This window comes from Sardina pilchardus, chromosome 7 (assembly GCF_963854185.1).
Source record: "Sardina pilchardus chromosome 7, fSarPil1.1, whole genome shotgun sequence".
Lineage (NCBI taxonomy): Eukaryota > Metazoa > Chordata > Actinopteri > Clupeiformes > Clupeidae > Sardina > Sardina pilchardus.
This window is the reverse complement of record NC_085000.1, coordinates 8,906,106-8,928,605: the sequence shown is the minus strand read 5'-3', so window position 1 is coordinate 8,928,605 and position 22,500 is coordinate 8,906,106. Positions and strand designations below refer to the sequence as shown.

At 43.5% G+C, this 22,500-nt stretch overlaps 1 protein-coding gene across 1 annotated transcript in view; it reads right to left on the bottom strand.

Annotated features, from left to right (window-relative positions):
* Window positions 1–18,856, bottom strand: part of camkvl (CaM kinase-like vesicle-associated, like) — a 36,838-nt gene extending 17,982 nt beyond the window's left edge. The window contains exon 1 of the mRNA XM_062542142.1: window positions 18,749–18,856. The gene's annotated coding sequence lies outside the window, so the exon portion shown is untranslated. The remainder of the gene's footprint in view (window positions 1–18,748) is intronic.
* Between the last annotated feature and the right edge of the window lie 3,644 nt (window positions 18,857–22,500).

The following is a 22,500-nucleotide window of genomic DNA, read 5'->3' as shown; positions in this document are numbered from 1 at the left end:
GTCATTCGTTGTGGGACATGAGAACATTTGTGGGATTATCATCTTTAAAAGTGCAGCATTTTATTACTTTTGTGGTTTATTACATGTGTGGGAAGTTATTACACGCGTGTCACATGGCATCAGTACATTCTACTGCTGTCTCTGCAAGCAAGGAATCACTTACATATCCAAATCTACACATGCAGACACACAAACACACACAGATACACAAGCACATACATGTATGCATATACACACACAACACACCTGTACACACACCCACAACACACACACACACACACACACACACACACACACACACACATCCTTCAGTAAGAAACGAGTAAAGTTAGCTTTATTAAACCCTTGTGTACAATATGTGACCTTTGGCCGTTAAGCATCTGCGCAACAAAGCTGAGATGGGCTGAGAGAAGCACGACGCAGAAATCAATCTTTTCTCGTGAGACAAGCGCCTCAGACGCACGGTGAGATGTAAGGACTCGCAGGAGTTCTTACATAAAGCCGTTGCATAAATAGACTGGGGAAAGGTGCTACATGCCAATCGCACATGACGTATTAAATAAACTACTGCGGCTCAATGTGCCGTTCTCTTGCTCTTGCTCATGACAAGACCTGGCGGAGCCAGTGAGCGACTGGAAATCCATGTATAGCACCTTTAAACTGACAAAGGTTGTCACACTACTATATATATATATATACACATATACATATATATCACACATATTTCAGACATATTTATATCATGTCATGCACACCATACTCAAGCATACAACCTTCAGACACCAAAGGATTGGTGTGGACTGAGATGGTACTGAGAAACAAATGTCATGTTCAGACTCTCAGACATTGCATAACCCAACTAACAGCAGAGCGAATCTGACCTTGAATGAATAGGGAGATGAAAACCTGACTCAGTACTGCACAGGTAAACGTCAAAAGAGTTACCACACGCATCCAACACGACTATAAAAATGGACTATTCAGGAGAGCTTGTGAAATGTGCAAAGAGCAGAGGGGAAGGCAAAGAAATGGAGGAAAGCGGAGGAAAATGTTAACCAACACCTTGGTTGATTGATGTGTAGCATATCAATCTGTGATACAATTCATATTATGTGATCTGGGAAAACTCATCACATGGTGCAATTTTATAAATTTGACAACAGAACGTTAAGTTAGTCAAATTTCACCAAGAGGGTTGAAACGGAGCAAAAATCTAGAATTTTTGAATGCACCATGTGATGGGTTGTCGATCACATCCCAGATTTACAACTTGACTGCATGGGAGGACGCAGGACAAAGGAGAGCAAATCTAGCATACAGCTCGGATGCTTTCTGACCTTGTATTCAACACACACAAACAAACACACACACACACACAAACATACGCACGCCTGCATGCACACACCTTCTCACACCTGATCACATACATGCACAAGAACGCAGTGCACGTACACCAATATGCAGACAGGTAATTCTCTATATCATGTTATACGGCTGTATATATTACATGTGTTGCTCAAGTCATTGATCATAAGAATGCATAATCCTTGCCACACAGTGTGTCTATGTGCAGGGTCTCAGGATGGTGGCACGCAACCCAGAAATTAAACCCACCCACATACACTAGTGGCATACATTAAGTCAGATTAAAGGATTATATTGTAAATGGTGTGCATATGTGTGTGTGTGTATGAGTGTGTGTGTGGGGGAAGGCGTTTGGTGTCTTCTCGGCTCATAAAATTATCTCAATAGCTTCTTGGCCTTCTTTTTTCATTCTATAATGTTCCTTTTGAAAGGTTTCCTTTTTAGAGTCTACAAGGTGAACGTGAGTCGTGCGAGATGGCTCATTTGTCAAAGGAAGCCAATTATTTTCTGTATGCACAATTGTACACAATTGATGTTTGACTAAGTTCATTGGCTCCGAGCAAAGCAATGTCCCCGGGTTAAACATGCAAGGCATTGAAGAGCAATACAGTTGATGAATGCACGAGACACAGGTGCTTATCTGGCTCAGGGCCGATGCTCCATGGCATGCTAGCCCAGTTCTATGGGCCTTGGACATCGGGGGGAAGGAAATCACTCACACACAGAGTGTACAAGGGGAGAGCTCAGGTGGCACGGCTCCATTTGAGGTCCCCCCACAAAGGAGCATGTCTGGCACACATGGGTTGCATAATCTGCTCCAAAGTGCACCTAGATGCTCCTTCTCACTTATGTGGGGAGAACGAAGCGATGAAGTGAACGCAGCACGCAGTGCTAAAACTAAAATTCTGTCCATTCCTTTTTCCACGGGATCAATCCGATTCTACCTAAGGCTGTAGCTCATCTAGTCGTACAAGGATCACGGATTCAACTGTCAGGGAGAACACGTGGGTGAAATCAAATGCATGGATCTGAAGCACAAATGCTACACGTGGAGTAAATGTTGTGCTAATACATGATGAAACGTTCCAGCACTGAAACCAACCTAATCTGTGGCTCAATTGGCAGAGCAGGTGCTGGCAGTGCTGACTGCCACTGGCTCCGTTCTCAGTTCCTATGTAGAGCACACAGACTACTGATACACAATTCTGACAGTATACGATGCTCGATGAGCTCTGAAACACATTAGGTATCTTGCATATGTATTACGGTCCAATTTGTCATTGATTTTCATGGACTTCCATTAACAGCTCAAGACCCTCTTGAGATATGCAGCTCATGCAGAGAGTGTGAATGCTCTACCCTGTCAACAAGACGCTCTGCAGTGGTAACACCTTATCATGCTTCATTGCGAACATACGCATAAAAGCTCCGGCAAATGGGTGAAGATGAAAATTAACAGCAGCTTTCACCACAAAACTCCAGGTGCAGGCCCATCAGCAATTGATGTGCTTTAGGCCAAAACATGCCACCGGCAGATTCAGAGATAATGGCATGCAGCAGAATTCAGTCCCAGTGCAAAATCAGTTATTTCCAGTAATCCCTCCTAAACACTTGTCATAGTCTGCATCCAAACAGCTTGTCTGACAAATCCCTTTTCATTCCTCATAATGTGTACATCCCTCAACCAATTCACAATCATTTTTGTTTGTTATTATGTTTTCGAATGATCTGTTGTCCATCTTCCTGACATTTTACATACAGAAGTATGTTTTTTGGCACACTTTATATTACTGTTCATTGAGACAAAAGCAGGTATTCAGTCAGTTAACAACAGAAATTTACCTCAAATGGGGGAAAAATGAACCCTCCACTGTCTTCTAATCCTCCACTTAGCATTTATGTAGTGTCCCCACTTGTCTGCCTTATTATCAACAACAGAGTTTGTTTCAAAGGTAAAGTGGGATACAACTGCTCTTGTCTTTCTCTCTGTGACATCAGGTGTGGCCTCGTGCTCACATGGCGCTGAACTTCCCTTGGCCTCCAGGTGCATGGCCTGGCTAACGCAGCCAGCTGCAGTGAAACCACTCAACTGCATCTACTGTACTCTGTGATGTGTCATACAGTACTTCACTCAAGCCTCACTCTGTGAGTAATATCAGGCTTTGAACTATAGAACTATGATCTGCAGGTTTCCATTCATTTCTTGGTTGCCAGCTAATTGACTGCAATTTTATTAACACATACAAAACAAGAACAGCTTGATAACCTGGGTGATAATCCAAGTGAAGAGCTGTCCTGTTGGTGATGTTTTTCTGCAAACAGAGGTTGCTTTGATAATGATTTTTTTTTTTGACAGTAATAAATGGGCTTGGTTGTTGATTGGTCGCTATGGGAGATCCCCTCCCCATAGCACGAGGACTTTAACACCTCTTCTGTATATATTTGAAATATAGATTTCAGGTCATGAGGGACCATTCTAATCCATCTTCCACACACTCTCTCTCTACCCCTGAGACCATGAAAACATTGCCCATGCAGATGGAATAAGCAATTCCATACAACAGCACTTCCTACTACATATGCATCAAACGGACTCCCTTTTTAGTATCTTACACTTGTGTAACCTTATCACAGGGCATTGGAAAAATCAGCTTGACGTTTGATAGATATGGAGCGACAGGCCAGCATCAAAATTCCGTTGAACTCAAATTAGACAGTTAAACTGAAGGAGGGGATCAGAAGGGACGGTTTCAGACGCCCCACAGAGAAAAGACCAAGCAGAGAGGTGCACATTTAGAGCTTTATCTTATGTCTTTTTGGATTCACATTAAGAGCTAAGTTTTATTAGAATATTTTTTTTTATGAATAATCCAATAGATTTAAGCAGTTCAGTGGTCTGTTATGCACGCACACACGCACGTATGCACACACACATACATACACACACACACAGATACACACACACACACACACACGCACACACACACACACACACACACACACACACACATATGCGCGCGCGCGCGCACACACACACGCGCACACACACACACACACACACACACACACACACACACACACACACACACACACACAGACACACACACACACACACACACACACACACACACACACACACACACACACACACACACACACACACACACACACACATCCATCTTGTAAATACAAACACTGAATGTGCGCAAACTCATTCATTCTCAGAAACACAAGTGCTTGACATAGCATGTGGTATGATATGGTTATTCTCCTTTTAGTCATGCATGCATAAAACACACACACACACACACACACACACACACACACACTTTTTTCACACACGTTCATGTGCAAACACACATCCAAATCCCTCTAGCGCATTCACTTTTTTTCAGCAGCTGTGATGCTAAACTAACAGTCAACCCAGACAGCTGGACACAAAAGTCTCCACACAACCGCCTCCTCTTCCATCGCCCGCTACCGTCTCTTCTTCCATCGCCTGTTATTCCATTCTTTTCATTTAATATTAAAGAGCTTCATTACTAAAGCAATGATTTTTTTAAGAGGCCGCACTCTATTTGGAAATCCCCCATCTAAAAGCATTTTCAAGTCATTTCAATCGCTCTCAGGAAATCGGTTTTGATCTTTTCTTCTTTATATTGTTCAATCACCATGTCTGTATTTGCATATACACTCGCACACACACACACACACACACACACACACACACACACTGGACAGGATGAGTGCTTACAGTATAACCTGACAGAAGAGGCCATATATTCATCTGAGCCTGAGTAACTAAGACAGGTCATTTGAAGTACATAAATGCAATTTCACACATTTTAGTTTATTTCACCTGCGTGAAAGCCTTAGGGATAGTTATCCAACTTCCATAATTATGGGTAAGTGAAACACCTCATTCGCTATGATGCAATTTCATGGCTTATAAACAAATAACCAAGTGAATACATATTTCATATTGACATACACAGATTGTGGAGGAAAGTACACCACAGAGGAAAAATAAATAAACAAAAATGTGTTGTGATTCACTGCATCAGAATCTGGAAGCATGCCCTTAAAGGTGCAGTCGGCAATAGTGCAGGAAGTCACGTTAGGGTTTCTTTATGTTTATATTGAAGCAGCAGAAGACACTTTTGTCCAACGCAATGTACCTTATATTTCAACCAAGGACCAAACCAAACACACCAGAAAGACGGCTCACCCCTCTCTTCAGTATTCCAGGTTTATTTTTTGCATGGGGGACAGCCTACAGAGAACGGGTCTTTTTACAGTGTAATCACAGAATGGGCAGCTTGTAGTCTTGAGAAGATAATTGCTGAACGTAACAAAAAAAAAAAAGTATGGGCTTGAAATCGAGTAAAATCGCTGACCGCACTTTTAATGGATCTTCAGAGTATCGTGTTGGGTGGAGTTTGGTTAAAACCATTTCTGTGTGGTTTAAAACCGCAAGACTGAGTGAACCATGAATAAATGTTAGAATTTCAAATATATGTTGAAGTCATTGCTTGTTGTGCTTTTATTTTGGTTTTATGCATCTATTTATATTTTTCAGGGGCTTGATACGTGTCTGAAACATAGCCAGATACTGTAAAATCATACACACATTGTTATCATGCCCTCAGAATGACATAATTTCACAGAGTGTGGAAGATTTCTGTATCTACACTAATGAGATCATGCATCTTGTAAGCTTACACATGCCAGCACACACAACCAATTTAAACAGCCAGTGTCTTGGGATGCAAGGCCAACCCCTAACAAGAGCTCCTCTTTAGAGGCGAGCTGGATTACTCTGATCTGAGATAGCTCCACTTGCCCCTGCTGATCGTAACTTCAAATGGAGAGAGCAACACATCTCTGCTGTGCAGTACATGATCAGATATGTAGGTCATATGTGCAATGCGGGAACCTTCAGTGAGAGAAGATCTAACAGCTACTGCTACTGTCGTATAGCTGTCAACATTTACAGAGGATAACGGATTTACATCTATGAATCATTGAGTGTAATAGAAGTTACTTATGCCATGACAGACAAAGAGAGTGTATGTGTATGTGTATGTTTCATATGGTTGTTGGGGATAGTGTGTGTTTGTGTGTGCATATATGTGCGTGTACAGTGTGTGTGTGTGTGTGTGTGTGTGTGTGTGTGTGTGTGTGTGTGCACGATAATGAGAAATAGGTCAGTAAGGCTCTAGGGAGTGAGATCGATGAGAGCAAGCACAGAGAGATGGAACAAGAGAGAGAGAGAGAGAGAGAGAGAGAGAAAGAGAAGGATGCAGAGAGACAGACACCCCAACAGCCAGTCGGACCAACAGACAAACGACTCCACTGAATTGACAGCAGAGGTGAGAAAAACATGGAAAGCTTGAGTGCTGGAGAGAAACGATGACAGATGGCAGTGGCACGACTTTGACCCCTCGTCAAAGGTGGGGATGACTTTCCGGGATTAACCATGGAAAAAGAATGCCTATAATGACAACAAGAAAGAATTCACGGAAACATTAATTTGTACTTCTAAGTAGACACTTCCCTAGAATAAATGAGAAATGCACTGGTTGTTTGGTAGGGCTGTTTAACCCTCTCACCATGACTAAACTGCGTCGAGACATATTTTGGTTCCATTACGCTACATGTCAGCCTTGGTATGACTATTTTATTGGACATGCAGACCAGGGCCCAGAGCAGCCGAGAGGTATTCAGGCCTGTCATATGGGAATTCGCCTCAAATGGAAATCTGTTGCATAAATGTGACATGTTGCCGTATGTCAAAAAGTGGAATTTCTGCTGTTTTTGCCCATAATGAGAAAGATTCATGAGATATGAATAGCTGTGTTAAAAGATCCCGAGCAACAGCAGAAAATGCTTACTAAAAGCACAGAAATATAAGATAATGTATTACATTTTAAAACCATATCAAATACATAACTGAAATTTCTTCACAATTTAACAGAAGTAGCCCCAAGAACCTAACTAACAGTCTCTCTCTCTCTCTCTCTCTGTGATTGTTGTGTGTCTTTTCTCCTGTCCGTAATGAGGATGAGTGTGATGACGTGTGGAGTTTGGTGGCTGACTGACACCGCCCCACCCCCTCTGGGAGCCCAGGCATGAGCCAGTGAAGGTTCTAGAACACACAGCACCATGCTGGCACCCCAGGCACTCCAGGCCCGCTTCTCATCAGATGCTCCCAAGGGTGCTCCTCTCTCCTCTCCTCTCCTCTCCTCTCCTCTCCTCTCCTCTCCTCTCCTCTCCTCTCCTCTCCCTCCATCACACACACAAAACACACACACCCAACCGCCTTCAGAGGAGAACTTAAACACAACAAACTAATTATTAACTCGTCTCCAGCTATTAAATCACTCTCCTACCATCCTGAAGCAGTTGGACGCAGGGGGCGAGATAGCTAGGGAGAGAGAGAGAGAGAGAGGGCGAGAGAGAGAGAGAGAGAGAGAGAGAGAGAGAGAGAGAGGGCGAGAGAGTGAAAAGATGACTCCAGAGAATCCAACTCAAAGATTAAATAGCAGAACCCAATATAGTTGCTGAGTCCTTTAAGAGCCAGAAGGAGTGGACTGTAGCGATTGAAGGCCTCTTCAGCACGTCGGCCCTCTCAAGAGGAGGACCGTGGGCATGAGGAGACGGAGGAGCTGAGATGAACAGGACGAGGAGGGACAGGGAGAGAGACACACAGAGGCTGTAGCAAACCACCTACTTGCACACTTCAAATACTTAGTTTGAGTATATAGTGCAGATAGCACAAAAACAAGTACCCTAATAACAGTCAAAAAGTTCAATGTGGAAAAATGGGCACTATACTCACACTAACGATGCCAACGGGTGCCAACATAAGTGTTCCTTTTAGGGCCAAATCATCAAAAAGTGGGCACTACGGGAGTAAGTGCTCAGTCAGTGCACACTAGCAGTGTACTGATGGAGATATGCGATTTGAGACACAGCCAGAGAGAAAAGGAAGGAGAGATGGATGAAAGAGAGAGAGAGAAAGCAAGAAAGAGAGAGAGAGAGAGAGAGAGAGAGAGAGAGGGAAAAGAGACTAGATGAGCACGGCGACGGTGAAATATTCAGCAGTGAAATCCTCTCTCTGGAGAAGAGACTGGAGAAGAGCTAACCCTCAGCAAGCTACAGTGTAGACTGCCACGGCTCCATATTCCTCCCCCTGCTATACTCACAGACGTGTATAACCAGAGGCACTACTAGACATTATGGAAACAGATACCATACGTTTCCTCTCTTGAAGGGGTTTTTGCCTGCATGGCAAAGTGAATAAAGACTTGGAGGCCTTTGTGTATGACACAACATAATTGACATGCAACAAATGAGCTCGGGCGAAGGACCTGACAGGCTGATGAACCTGATGCGTCTTTATTGAGGTGCTTGCTGTGCGCCTGAAATCTGGTCCCTCGGCAAGAAACCGCAAGAAATCGAATGCTCTATTCCTCCTGGCAATCGTGACCGTACCCAGCTGGCCTCTTAGTCTGTCATTTGGAAGACGTATAATTTCGCCTGCGCGTCCCCAAACTGAGCCAAACTTGAGTCAAAGGAGCCTGTGTTGCCCAAAGATATTGTCTCTCAGTGAGGGCATTCACTCGCCCGTGCTCAACTTGCCATTTTGGCAGCGGCGAGGTGGACGTGGACAGGAGGATGCCCGTAATATGGTCGCACGGTCGAAGGGTGAGAACAGCTTTATCAGCCCCGCTGGTTTTGCGCCAGGCATGCCAGTACACGACGGGCATGCCAGTGCATGCCAACGTTCCGTGTGTTCTCACCAGAACTTACAGGCCTACTTACAGATTTGAAAATCCAAATTCCAGAAGCTCACATATTTTGGAAATGTATACAGATGTGATCTACTAATTATCAACCAAGTGATCACTATACTTGACGCCTTAGCAGCATCAGACAATGTTGCACAGGGAAGATTTAAAGGCAAAAAATCAAGGGCCCTGGACCAGAAAATTGAACACACCACGGAGACTGAGCTGGTGATTCTTCTTCAGTCTTGTACACATCCACCTTTGAATTCTAGTAACTCATCTTTACCACCCTGTAGTGGAGATCCTATAACAAAACCACACAAGAAATATATACACTATTAATTTCAATGTTAAGACCTGTTATGACCGGTGTATGTGGCAACCCATTTTCTTTCCTGCGCTGTGAAATATGTTTTTGGGGACAGAAATAGATAGTGGTAATGAAATGGTGAGCTGCTCTGGGACGCATTCAGGTGATGCTGGCACATACACACACGCACGCACACACACACACACACACACGCATTCAGGTGATGCTGGCGGCTGAAATTAATGGTGGCCACGGCTCCACCTGGCTCAGCCTCTGAGTGTGACAGGTGAAATGGAACAGCGGAAAATAGACCCTTTTCACACACACACACACACACACACACACACACACACACACACACACACACACACACACACACACACACACATACACACGTGGACATACACATAGACATACACATAGACACACACGCATGCCTGCATGCACACCTACACACACACACACACACACACACACACACTCAACTCAAACTCACACACGCACACGTGGACACACATAATAAGCACACACACACACACACACACACACACACACACACACACACACACACACACACACACACACACACACACACACACACACACACACACACACACACACACACACACACACACACACACACACACACACACACACACACACACACACACACACACACACACACACGGACAGGTTCCTGGCAGGATGATACATCAGGATACACAGACGCACATCTTCAGAGCCCAAAGATATAAGACACAAGAAACAATGTGGCTAAATATAGGAAATTTGAGGTGACGTTCCACCATCTTAAGTAGGTGGATTATCTAAAACCAGGTCATGGTGAGCCATGGCAGGCTCCATCTCTTTTCATTGGACTCTTCAGCATTCTGTTGTATAACCACGACTCCTGTTCTTTACGGGTTATGCTGTAGGGTTTCCAGCCCGTCGCCTTGCCTTTCTCTCTCTCTCTGAAACACCACCACGCCAGTGAAAGGCTTTAGTGCTAATATTGGCTGGAACAGTATGCGTAGTTCTAAGTTGTGTCTTTTTCTCCCTGTTTCTCTTGCTGTCCGTCTCTTCATCTGCTTTCTCCTACATTCATTTCTCACTCCCTCTCTATCTATCTATCTATCTATCTATCTCACTGCCTCTTCTTCTTTGTGTCTTCTTTCCTCCCTTCACCTCCCTCTGTCTATCTCTCTATCTCTCTCTCTCTTTTTCTCCACACATCTGTGAGTGTGTGGGGTGCCTCATATGTCAGTGTACTTGTGGAGCGTCCGTGAACGGGTTATTGCATGTGTCCTCTTAATGCTCTCAAAGGAAGAGATTTGGTGATCCGGGGCGGACGGGGAGAGAGGACAGGAGGAGAGCGAGAGAGAGAGAGAACTGATGAGTGTGAGTGTGGAGACGAAGAGGGGCCAGAGGCCAGGGAGTGAAGGAGAGCAGTGGGAGGAAGAAAGGAGAGAGCGCGCGAGAGAGAGAGAGCGAGAGAGAGAGAGAGCGCAAGAGAGAAAGAGAAACACATGAGTCAGAATCAGCAAACACTGCTACAACGAGCAACATGTTCGACCAGACACCACTATATTAAAAGCATCAATCATTTCCAATGGGAGGGATGCATTAAAGTGGACTCAGGGCGGTTTGCACAGTTGGAACATTCGCAGCCTTACGCCACCGATATTCATCTGGCCTGTCTCTTGTGTAATTGCAGGGCAAATATTCTATAAGGGGAAAAAAAAGTTTTGTAGCAGTTACTCTACTCTGTGTGAAAAGCATTGCGTGAGGCAAGTTGCCAAACCACCGAGTGAACTCTGCACGAACATGAAAGCGGCTGTCTGAGTTAGGCTGCCTCCTGACTAAACACGGTGAGCAATGGACTACACCTGCTGTTGAGCAGGTACTCAGAGTGAACGATGCACACAGTGTGAAGTAAGGGCACCAGGGTGGAACAAGAGGGGGAACAGACAGACCAAGTAAAAGGAAGAGAGAGTAGGGGAGGAGAGAAGAGGAGACATGGTTAGCAAATGATGAACTGATGGGCTGAACGAGCGCTGAGAGGGATGCTATTAAAAATCAGCGGACAAAATGACTGAGAAATCTGGGGATATTCATGTTGATAGTAAGGGTTTTTTAATCCAGTGCACTTTACCACTTCATTCTCTTTCTCTGTCTTTCTCTCTCTCTCTCTATTATCACATACACACATACAGAGAGACACTAGCACACACACACACACACACACAAACACAGAGTGTGTGGCTGTGCGGTAGGAGAGGCTTCATCACTAATTCATGTGGCTCCTCTCTTCTCCACTCGCACATGTATTTACTACGCTTTGTATCTGATGACAAGCCCTCCGCTGTTCCAAAACGCACGGCGCAGTGCAAGCCCACCATTGTGATGTTAAGAGGCCTGCTTCACGCGACGCGGGCTACGCTCGCACTCCCCCACAACACAAAAGCCTGTCTCGTGCGTCTGCGTGGCTTTGTTTTGCAAAGTGCCGATGTCACCATCTCCGCTACAGCGCGGCATCAGCAGAGAAACGCAGGTGAGAGGCAAGGAGATTGACATTCTGGGAGCGATCCATTAAAAGCCCATATATGCACAATAGCCTTCAAACAGAAGAGTCACTGTAAAATGACGCAGACGGCCTACTACTAATCAGTGTAATTGCTGAAACAGAGTTTGCCTTGTGTGCCTGCCTTATGTGCATATTTGGATAAGTGTGCGTGGTGGGGGGTATGGGAGAGTGATTCAGCACTTGTGTGCCTATTGTGTTATTGTGTACGAGTTGTTGTGCTTGTGAGCATCTGTGTGTGTGTGTGTGTGTGTGTGTGTGTGTGTGTGTGCATGAGTGTGTATGTGCGGGGGGACCATTAAAGGCACACTGCAGCTTGCTATACCCCATAATAGGAGATGCTCTCATGTGTTCCCAATTACACAATAATTACTACCCAGCCTTGGTCCTAGTTCCTGTTAAGGGTGGTTCTGTGTGTGTGTGTGTGTGTGTGTGTGTGTGTGTGTGTGTGTGTGTGTGTGTGTGTGTGTGTGTGTTTGTGTGTGTGTATGTGTGTGTGTGTGTGTGTGTGTGTGTGTGTGTGTGTGTGTGTGCGTTTGCGAGTGTGTGTGTGTAGGGCATCTCAACAATCCAACATTCAGTGCACTGTGGTATAGACTAAAGCACAATAATGATTCAGATTTAGTATCTGGCATTTTGCCACTGATGGGCCGCAGATTGAGTTAAACCTGGTTCCAGCGCTTGAGAGAGTCCGCTTCATTCTCTTCCACTCTCTCTCTCTCTCTATCTTTCTATGGCAAATGGTTGTCTCAACAATCAATAAATCTGTTTATTTGTGCAAATGTAGCATAGACTCAGTCATCATTAACATCAAGCATTCGCATTTCACATAATAGTAACCATTAAGTGTCACCGCTACCACTCCGTCACCACTGAAAGCCAACCCATAGGTTGCTAACAAAGACAGCTATAAGCTACCGTATGTCAGTCTCTGGAGCCGGAGTTTTCAAACGAAGATGGGGCCTGACAGCGGTTTCAAATCGTTCCATTTCAGGACCTCAAAAATGCCAGTAGTGTATGTGAGAGGTGAAAGCGTAACAAAAGTCTTTCAGATTCAAATAAAAACTTAATAGGATCCCGATTATGTTTTTCATAGAAGAACCCTGTTTTTGTGTGTCCACTACACCTACTACATGATGATCCTAATTCTTATAAATGTTATTTTGAGGGACTTTTTAACTCTCTGAGCCCAATTAGGAGTGCTCTACGCAACAGAAGTTACGGTTACGGGTCAAACAAATAAAGAAAACAGTCTGTGTCAAACACACACTCAGAATTAATGTGTTGAAAACAACACATCTCTGTGTCCAGATAGGGACAACATAGTTTGTGTTATTTCCAACACATTGCTTTTGTTATTTGTTACAGAATGTTCAAAATAACACAACATGTGTTGTTTTTTTAAAGGGAAACTATGCAGGTTTGGCGATTTCATCACCGGTTTCGTTTACGCTAGCAGATTTCTCTGCAGAGCTTCCCCTACAGCTTTAGTGTGTATATTTTAGAACACTCCTCAGTCGGTTAGTCTGCCTTTTTTTGTGCATGATCGTGAGGCTGGAGCCTTTCTGTTTGTCCGTCCCGGTGGCACAAACTTGCTTGCATGGTTTTTGTGCTCAAAGGCGTTAGGAGGAAGCTCACCTTTATTTTATTTTTGTTTAATTTTAAACACATCTCTGTCTCCAGATAAGCACAACACAATTTGTGTTGTTTCCAACACATTGATTTTGTTATTTGACACAAAATATGTGTTGAAAATAACACAATCTGTATTGTATTGTTGTACTGTACAGCTTGTGTTGCTTCCAACATTTTGTGAGTGCATGCACTGCTCCGGAAAAGAAAATAACAAAAGATAGTGGACAAAATAAAACAAATCCTATGTTATTCTCAGTGGTGCTCCCCAGGCAGTCCTCTCGCTGAACACCTACAACTCCTGTACCTCAAGCCCAAGAATATGGCTAGAGTAACAAGGGCTCTGGTATTAGTTCCTGTTAAAAATGGCCCTGTATGTGTCTATGGATTTTTCTTAACAATCACACTCGTAAATTTATACTCCCTTGCCCTAATTTGGCATAGAGCTCAGCTAAATCTAGACTCGCCAGTCATAGTTTGTATCGAGCATTCACAATTACGAGTAAGTAGTGAGCTCCTCACCGCTGGCTGACAGACAGCCTGCCTGTGCCTGGAGTTAAAACCCAGCTCCTGAGCCTGAGAGGAGTCCCAAAGGGTTATGACTCATAACTGCATGTAACTCATAGGATGTCTGAAGAGAGGCCAGGCAGGCAGGCAGGGCTATGATGTGTATGTGTGTGTGTGTGTGTGTGTGTGTAGTATGGTGTGTGTATGTGTATGTGTGTGTGTGTGTGTCCATAATGATGGTGTGTCGGCCGCAGGTCCTCTGGTCCCCTGGAGGGAGGGAGGGTCAGTGCAGAGATTGGCTCAGCTGGCATACACACAGAGAGAACGTCAGGAGGGGAACAGGGTCCTCAACACACACACACACACACACACACAAATCTCAGAGCGCTCTGAAGGAATCAGGACATACTCAACTGGCTCTGAAGTGAACTGAAGCATATGTACACACACACACACACACACACACACACACACACACACACACACACACACACACACACACACACACACAGAGACACACAGACACACACACACACACACACACTCAAAACCACAAATTTGTAACAATACACAAACAGGACTGCATTCTGTCACACAAACACAAAAAAAGAATCACAAACAACACAATGATCATTTCACGCACAAGCATCTACTGTACATCTCTTCCCTATTACACACACACACACACACACACACGTGTCGTACACGCGCGCACACACACACACACACACACACACACACACACACACACACACACACACACACACACACACACACACACACACACACACACACAGCATAGGTATAGCCTGAGGCAGTTCATTGCATAAGTGAGGCAGAGCATCCAGGTGTTGGATGGATGAGCTGGAAGGGTGTTTCAGCTCTACTGGCCTCCACATCGCCCATGTCCGCGGGCAGAGTGTGTGTGCACACACTCATTAATGGGCCCTAATAGGACTACCGTCCGCAGCACGGGCTCCTTCTGGAGGGAAATCTAACATCCGCGCCGCGCGAATCTCATGGCTCCTATTCCCCGCTCTCGTGTTGGGGTGGGGGGGGGAGTTCGTAATGAGATAAAAAATAATATCAATCCGGATTCACCCTTCATTAAGTGGCATAATAAGGAGCGAGCCGAGATGCAGGGGGTCGGGGTGGGGGTCGGGGTGGAGGGGGCAGTGCAGCTTCCTCTCTTGCTCCTCGTTTGAGTTAACGGCAGTGCTGTGCTGTGAGCAGCATCGCTGGGATTTGCTGAATGGAAACGAGAGCGGACAGCTGTTAATCACCACCATTAAATCTGGAGACGGCCAGGACCCACAGGGATGGCTGACAGCTCCAACAGCACAGCACACCTCTGAGTCTGCTAGCCTCGCTGTGTGTGTACACAACCCAGGCCCAGGCTCTTTTTTAAGACAAGAGCATCTCTGCGGGGGATGTAGACCTAGGCCAACGTTAGTATGTGTTGCAACAATAATTATGTGACTAGGGGGTCATTTACTTTAAAACTGTGTTGTCCATACAGTATACAATACAGTATCTACTTGGATAACATTGATTTAAAAAAATATCAAGAAATATGCTAATGCACGGGGAAAGCCCACAAATAATTTGATTGTTTCATATCTATCCTTTGTATAAACTGGCATAGGGATATACTTTTGGCAACAGATTTTAATATTTATCCAGATCAGATTCTAGAAGGTCCTATCCATAAAGATCCACGGAGCGATGTTTGTCTTGAGCTGTGGTCCCTATCCAACACAGGTGCACTTTTAAGTGAACTGAGCCGTTCACGAGAGCACCATGGAGAGCGCGTCTGATTCCTTCGCCTTGTCTCTTCATCCTGCCACAAAGGCAGCCGCTAATGCGATTCCACCAAAACAGGCCTAATCCCACGCCCTCACTGACGACTCTCCTTTCTCCTCGTCTGTTTACTTGTTTTTTGTTGCTAATCCAGCATGTCCCATGTGTTGCTCTGCACAATCTAAGAGCTTTTTGGCACAAGGCTGAAACAAATTCAGCGAGAAAACATTTTCCACTGAGTATTATTTATTTCATTTTCCCGGAAGGTTTTTCGGCACTTGCCAATATTAGAGGACTGGGAAATCCTTACGTGAGGGCTGTTATCCTGGTGAGAAAGCTTACAATAGAGTTCACACCCCAACCCTGTTTGCGTCTCTCACCCCCTGTAACACCTTCAGTTCTGGCAGCGAGTCCTCCATTTTTAATTATGAGGGAGCATCTCCTGAACTGCTCTAGCAGAGACACGATACAGCCAGTGCACTCTTCCAGTTAGCATATGCCATGGCCCACTTGCAGGGCTGCTTGGCCACGCCACAAATCATAATTACGATTATTTTGATCACTATTGAGTCATAATTGAGATCACGATTATTTGGCATGATGTTTATGTAATGATTTTGGATGGATGGAGAGATGGATTCATTTTATTAATCCCCAGAGGGAAAACTAATTTGCTACCACGGACAACATACAGCAACAAGACAAAGACAAGTACAGTACAATGTACAACATACAACAATAAATAAGTAAATAAATAATGTCACTAGACATACACTTTGAGAGAGCGCATTAGCCACCACCATATCACTGATAGGGTGGCAAAAGTGTCCAAATCAATGTGCAAAATGCAATGTACGAAGCCGCCCCTGGAAAAGTACTATATTGCTAAAGCAATCTGTCAATAAAATGGGCTATAATGATACAATGTCAAAACAATCACCATATAATGAATACTGACTGTTCAGTTAGATACAGCACAGCAACATTAGTCAGCAGTTCTAGTTGAAAATCTGATTGCTGTCAGAAGAAAGGACCTCCTAAATCGTTGTGGTGCATCTGGGTAATAGGAGTCGTTGACTCCTATCACTTCTTACAAAGATGCTATGCAGAGGGTGGTCTTCCCATGACACTTGGAGACAAACATCAGACATCAAAGAGCTGCATATTTATAAACTGACTCATAACAAATGAGAGCATTGTTACAAAACAGAATACGGTAACTTATACAGTGTCCTGATTAATCGTTAGAAGTCTGAACTGAAATTGAAATTAGAGGCAATGTATAGGCCTACACGGGAATCAGCCACAAATAGAGCTGCATCTGAGTAGGCTACACTCATATTCAGAATGTTGTAAGTAAAAAAATGACCTCAATATCCAACGCACTGAAAGAACACCCCCCACACATGGCAATTCACAATTCAGAAATACTATGGACAGTGCCACAAATACTCAGAACTACAAATACCTTCAGGTTCTGATATGAAAATACCAGTTTTATCACTCAGAGTGTGATCAACAATACCGAACTTATCCCGTGATTAAATGTGGAGTTGGGAACAAATTACTACTGGCTTTATCTGAACAGGGTGGCAGACTTCTTTGAAGTCTGTGAGCTCTTCCATGTACTGTAGAGACAAGAGATTAATCTCAATGAGGTTTCTGTGCAGTTGAATGAAGATGCGTCTGCTAGGGGGCAAAAAGCAAACAAGCGATTGCTGTCATTGCCGGTTACAAGTGATGAACATGACTAGGAGTTGATAACTAATGTGTACTGGCACATAGTTTAAATTACAAGCTAGTCTGATGCAGTTAGGTGTGGTCTGGAGATGTTTAATACAGTTGTTGAAATTTACACAAACTCTACTGTGGACTGCTGAGCAACTGCTGGTCAACACCATAACAGATCACCTGACCTTGGTGTTAGATTCTGATGGTAAAGATCCAAATACAGATCCAGATCTCATCTAGTTTCCTCTGACTATGTGCATGTGAGACACATGCATAGGCCTACAGGTGTAGCGTATGGATTAATTGGATCCACCAATGCACTAATGCAAAAGTCATACATTGGCAAGATAAGTTAAACCCATCCAATTATGTTCCACTGTGGATGACATTAAATTTAATACAGGAAAACATAAAGTTCCATAATGTTTTTTTTGTTGTTGTTGTTTTATTTTCTTACAGTTGTGGGATCATGCGAGACAAAACGCTTAAATTCTTATTTTTGAATGATGTATCCCGTCGGCACAAGCGCGATTAATATGTCTTCGGGCATGATGTTTCTTTATCATTGCTCTTTTTCATGGGGAAATAACCGGCACAGAGAGCAATCACGACGAAAATAAAGTTTGTTTCAAGTCAACAGAGACTACCCGAACAGAAATGTTAAAGACCACATTATTGCCCAGTATTGCGACTAGTATCTAGGCAGTACGGCACTCTCGCACATCAGAAGAGTCTCGTGTGCCGGCTACATTTTCGGTGGCGCGACAGGTTTCTTGCAGGATTAAAAGCGCATATGCGATGTTAAGCACCGTGTAAAATTACTTTGTACATAACAAGTTGAGCTATTTACAGATATGATTTAAAAGCGATACTTTAAAAAATTGTTAACATGTAGGGTACTGATGCACTCTACAGCATGGAAATTGTGTGGAGAGACGCACACCTTAAATTATTTGCTGTAACGTCTCTGCACAGTTGCTACATCATTTCAACACATTTCTATAAATAACACAGCAAAACTTGTATTACCTGGTTTCTTCGCAAACACTGAAAGGGCACCAAGTGCGCAGAAAATGGTAAGAAATTCCAACTTTGGTGATACGAAAGTATCTCTGATGTGACGAGGTTATCGGTATTCGTATGAGTTGTGAAATTCACACACGCGCAGCATGGGCTGGCTTTGAGTTATCGTGCACAGACACGAAGGATGCTGCGCCCGCCCTACTGCCGTCCCTCCCACTCTCCCCACGAGAGATAGTCTTTGCTTTCATACGGTATGAGGTCCCCCCGCCCTCCAACTTTTCCGTATGAATTGTTTTACCATTTGGCACCTCACTTAAATTTAGGGGGAGTTATCAAATATGTTCATCGTGTTCAATGGAGTTGTTATATAGCCTAGCATTTCATTAGAGCTTTGTTTTGTTCATTTTAGATGATGATAAGAACGATGATGAAGATGATGATGATGATTAAAACTGTAGGTTGCAGTTGCAGTTAGTGCTTTAGTTGCCAAGTACTTAGCAGTTGTCCAATCGTGGTGCTGAGTTGCGCTGACCAGCAGATTGAGAACGGACAGGATTACTACATCGGATTAAACCTCAACAAACATCATTTCATTATCTGCACATCAAAAAAAACGTTACAGACCTCTTCCTAACACACACACACTGGGGCAAAGAGACACTCAACAGAAACTGGTGGTGAGACAAACACACACACACACACACACACACACACACACACACACACACACACACACACACACACACACACACACACACACACACTTCCATGTGTTCATACACATGCATTTGTTGTGCCAAACAAAGGCACGCTTAAATCATTCCTCTTTGATGACCTAACCCCATGTCAACAAATTGCCAGCACACCAGATTTTTTTCTCTCTCATCCTGTACACTTATCCATCATTTTATTCGTGTGCATTTTCTCTGGCAGTCTGACACTGGAGAGCTGATCTCCCTCCCTGAATAAGTGGTGGGAATGTCTGCTATCGCTCTGCTCCGGAGATAAGGAGGCAAATCCCTGGCAGTGGCTGTGACAATGAGTCTGATCTTTTTAAAGTGTGGGAAAAAAGGTGAACCAGTCGGCCTATGTCTGTGCTCCCATATTTAACTCTCTGATATTGAATAAAGAAGGGCAGCGCACTGCTTCTCATGTTGGGATTGGGGGTCCAGGTCGGCGACTACAGACTGCTGCTACATCAGCAGCAGTGTCAGCTCAGCACTGCTAAGCGCAATTCACCAGCTACACCCAGCTCTCATGAATGAACCATCCTGCTGAACTGCCATGAGGGCACAAGTGAGGTCCTACACATTGCCAATGGGCCTCGCACAGATGGCTGTATAATTATGGCAGGAGCTAACCACTGTGTGTGTGTGTGTGTGTGTGTGTGTGTGTGTGCACGCACGCACGTGTGCTTGTGTGTAAGAGAGAGATAGAGAGACTGGGTCTTCTTCTTTGGTTATATATTTGCGCACTACACATTGCTATATCAGGCATGGAGTAAAACTGGAGTGAAACAGCTAAACAAAGGAAATCCTCAGCGCTATTAGGATTATGTAATATCAGCAGGGCCTTAAGAAGATATAGAAAGTCAGAGATAGAGCACTTTAAGCACTTGGGCAGTAAAAATATATTTGATCCCCTAGTCAAATTCACAATGATCCACCACACAAATACCCAAGTATCACAACAACGACAACAACAACAACAACAACAGCTAAACTGGCATGACTGCACTTACACACATTACATATCCGACTCAGACTGTTCAACCACATGCAGTTAATTAAAGAAGGCAAAAGCAAGTGTTAATTCATGAGTGAGTTTTATGAGAAGACAAAAAAGGATTGCCCTCATTGTTAATCGCTTTCTGAGCTGACTTTTCCCTGTTGTGAAGTCGCCTTGCCAAATGGGCTATAAATAAGCGATTATGATTAATTAGTGATCCCCTTTTATGAAGGCGGCACAGGCCCCCTGGCAATATGATACATACTTTGGAGGCATTTTCGTTTTGTGTGCAAAACGAAGTGACATCATCTGTTGTTGTTTCATTGCAATAATTGCTGTGTTGCTACCATCGGAACTCTCCACTGACTGTACAGATGAAGACAGTAAAACTGTACAAAATGCATGCTCAAAGACTTTGCAATGTTATGTTATAGGTATAATGTTATATAGGGATGCAGGTTTCTTTTACAGTTTTTTTGTTCAAAGTTGAGCCAATCAGCTGGTTATTTGGTTTACCAGCTCTATCATTCTTTTTTACCTTTTACCTTTTTTACCTATATAATTAAACTGACATGTTTTTAATACACATTACTTTTATGTCTTTTTAACTATATAGCGTGAACTTTAAAAATAGCTCCACTAATAAAGATGATTATGTTTTTTGAGATAATTAGTCATCTTTGTCATGCATGTTTACCACAGTATGGTCATGACAGACATTGCTCTTTTAAGTCACCTGCTCCATTACTCAGTCTCTCTCTTTTGACACCATGTTTTGGTCAGAAAAGCTGTCTGCAGCGCTTGCCCACACATATTCATGCTATGACCTTGAGTGATTGTGCAAACAGGAAATAGTCACCCTCAACAGCAATTCTGGTCCTGGAACACAGCCTCAACCACAGCTCCAGCAATCCTACTGAATACAAGCATGTACAGTATATGTGTGGACGCCTTCCTTCCCCATCTTAGATGCAAAGATAGACCTGAGAGGTAGAGAATGAGAGAAAGAGAAGTAGAATATTTATCCACAAAGTCACAGAATGACTTACCAGAATAATAGATAGGCCTAGATAGATAGATAGATAGATAGATAGATGGATACTTTATTGATCCCCAAGGGGAAATTCAAGGACCCAGCAGCTTAAGACACCACACACACAACATACACTACAATGTAAACAGGAAAATACAAAGCAAATCAACAAATCAACATGACTAAAGGAGCAGTAAAATATTAGAGATAAAGATGTGCATGAATGTACTGAGGATTGGTACTGTGATCCAGTATGAGGTATGAGGTGTGTGTCAAGTTGGTAGTGCAAATTAGTCCAACAGTGCAACAGTGCAAGATGAAATTCTAGTGACCAGCAATAAATATGTACAGTACAAAAATGTACGCATAGTAATATAACAGTACTAGTATAAATATATGGACAATTAAGATAAACATAGTAATATTAGAATTAGCAGCAGTGCAAAATTAAGTTAGATATGGATGCACACATTAGTCATTGGTCAAATATATGGACAAAATAAGAGAGGGTAGACATGTAAGCCACGCCATGTAAGTGTATACTGTAAGAGGGTGGAGGTGCAGATATACTATGCATAGAAGTCCAACTCTCCTTTTCCCTTCAGTGAAGCATTGTAGATTGAAGCATGGCATTGTAATAAGACAAGGGTAATTAATGTACTTTGTAATTTTGCTATCCATACAAGCACTTGTTTGACTTTTTATGCTGATGCAATTTGGATGCAAGAGTGCTTAAAACACAGACCAATTTGCAGTCATGTGTCCACCAAATTAAAACAGAAAAACGTTCGTAGGGCCTAAAATGGCTTTCGTCCCCTCATTACTGCTCCAAATTCCAACATTATGCTCTCTGGCCCCAATTATAAGACTATATTTGACTGGGATGTAGGTCAGAGGATCCATATATCACAGCCACAGGGGCGTTAAGCCAAACTCAAGCATGTTTCTGTCATACTGTTGGATCCACTGAGTTCAAATCCAGGGAGATTTGCATTTC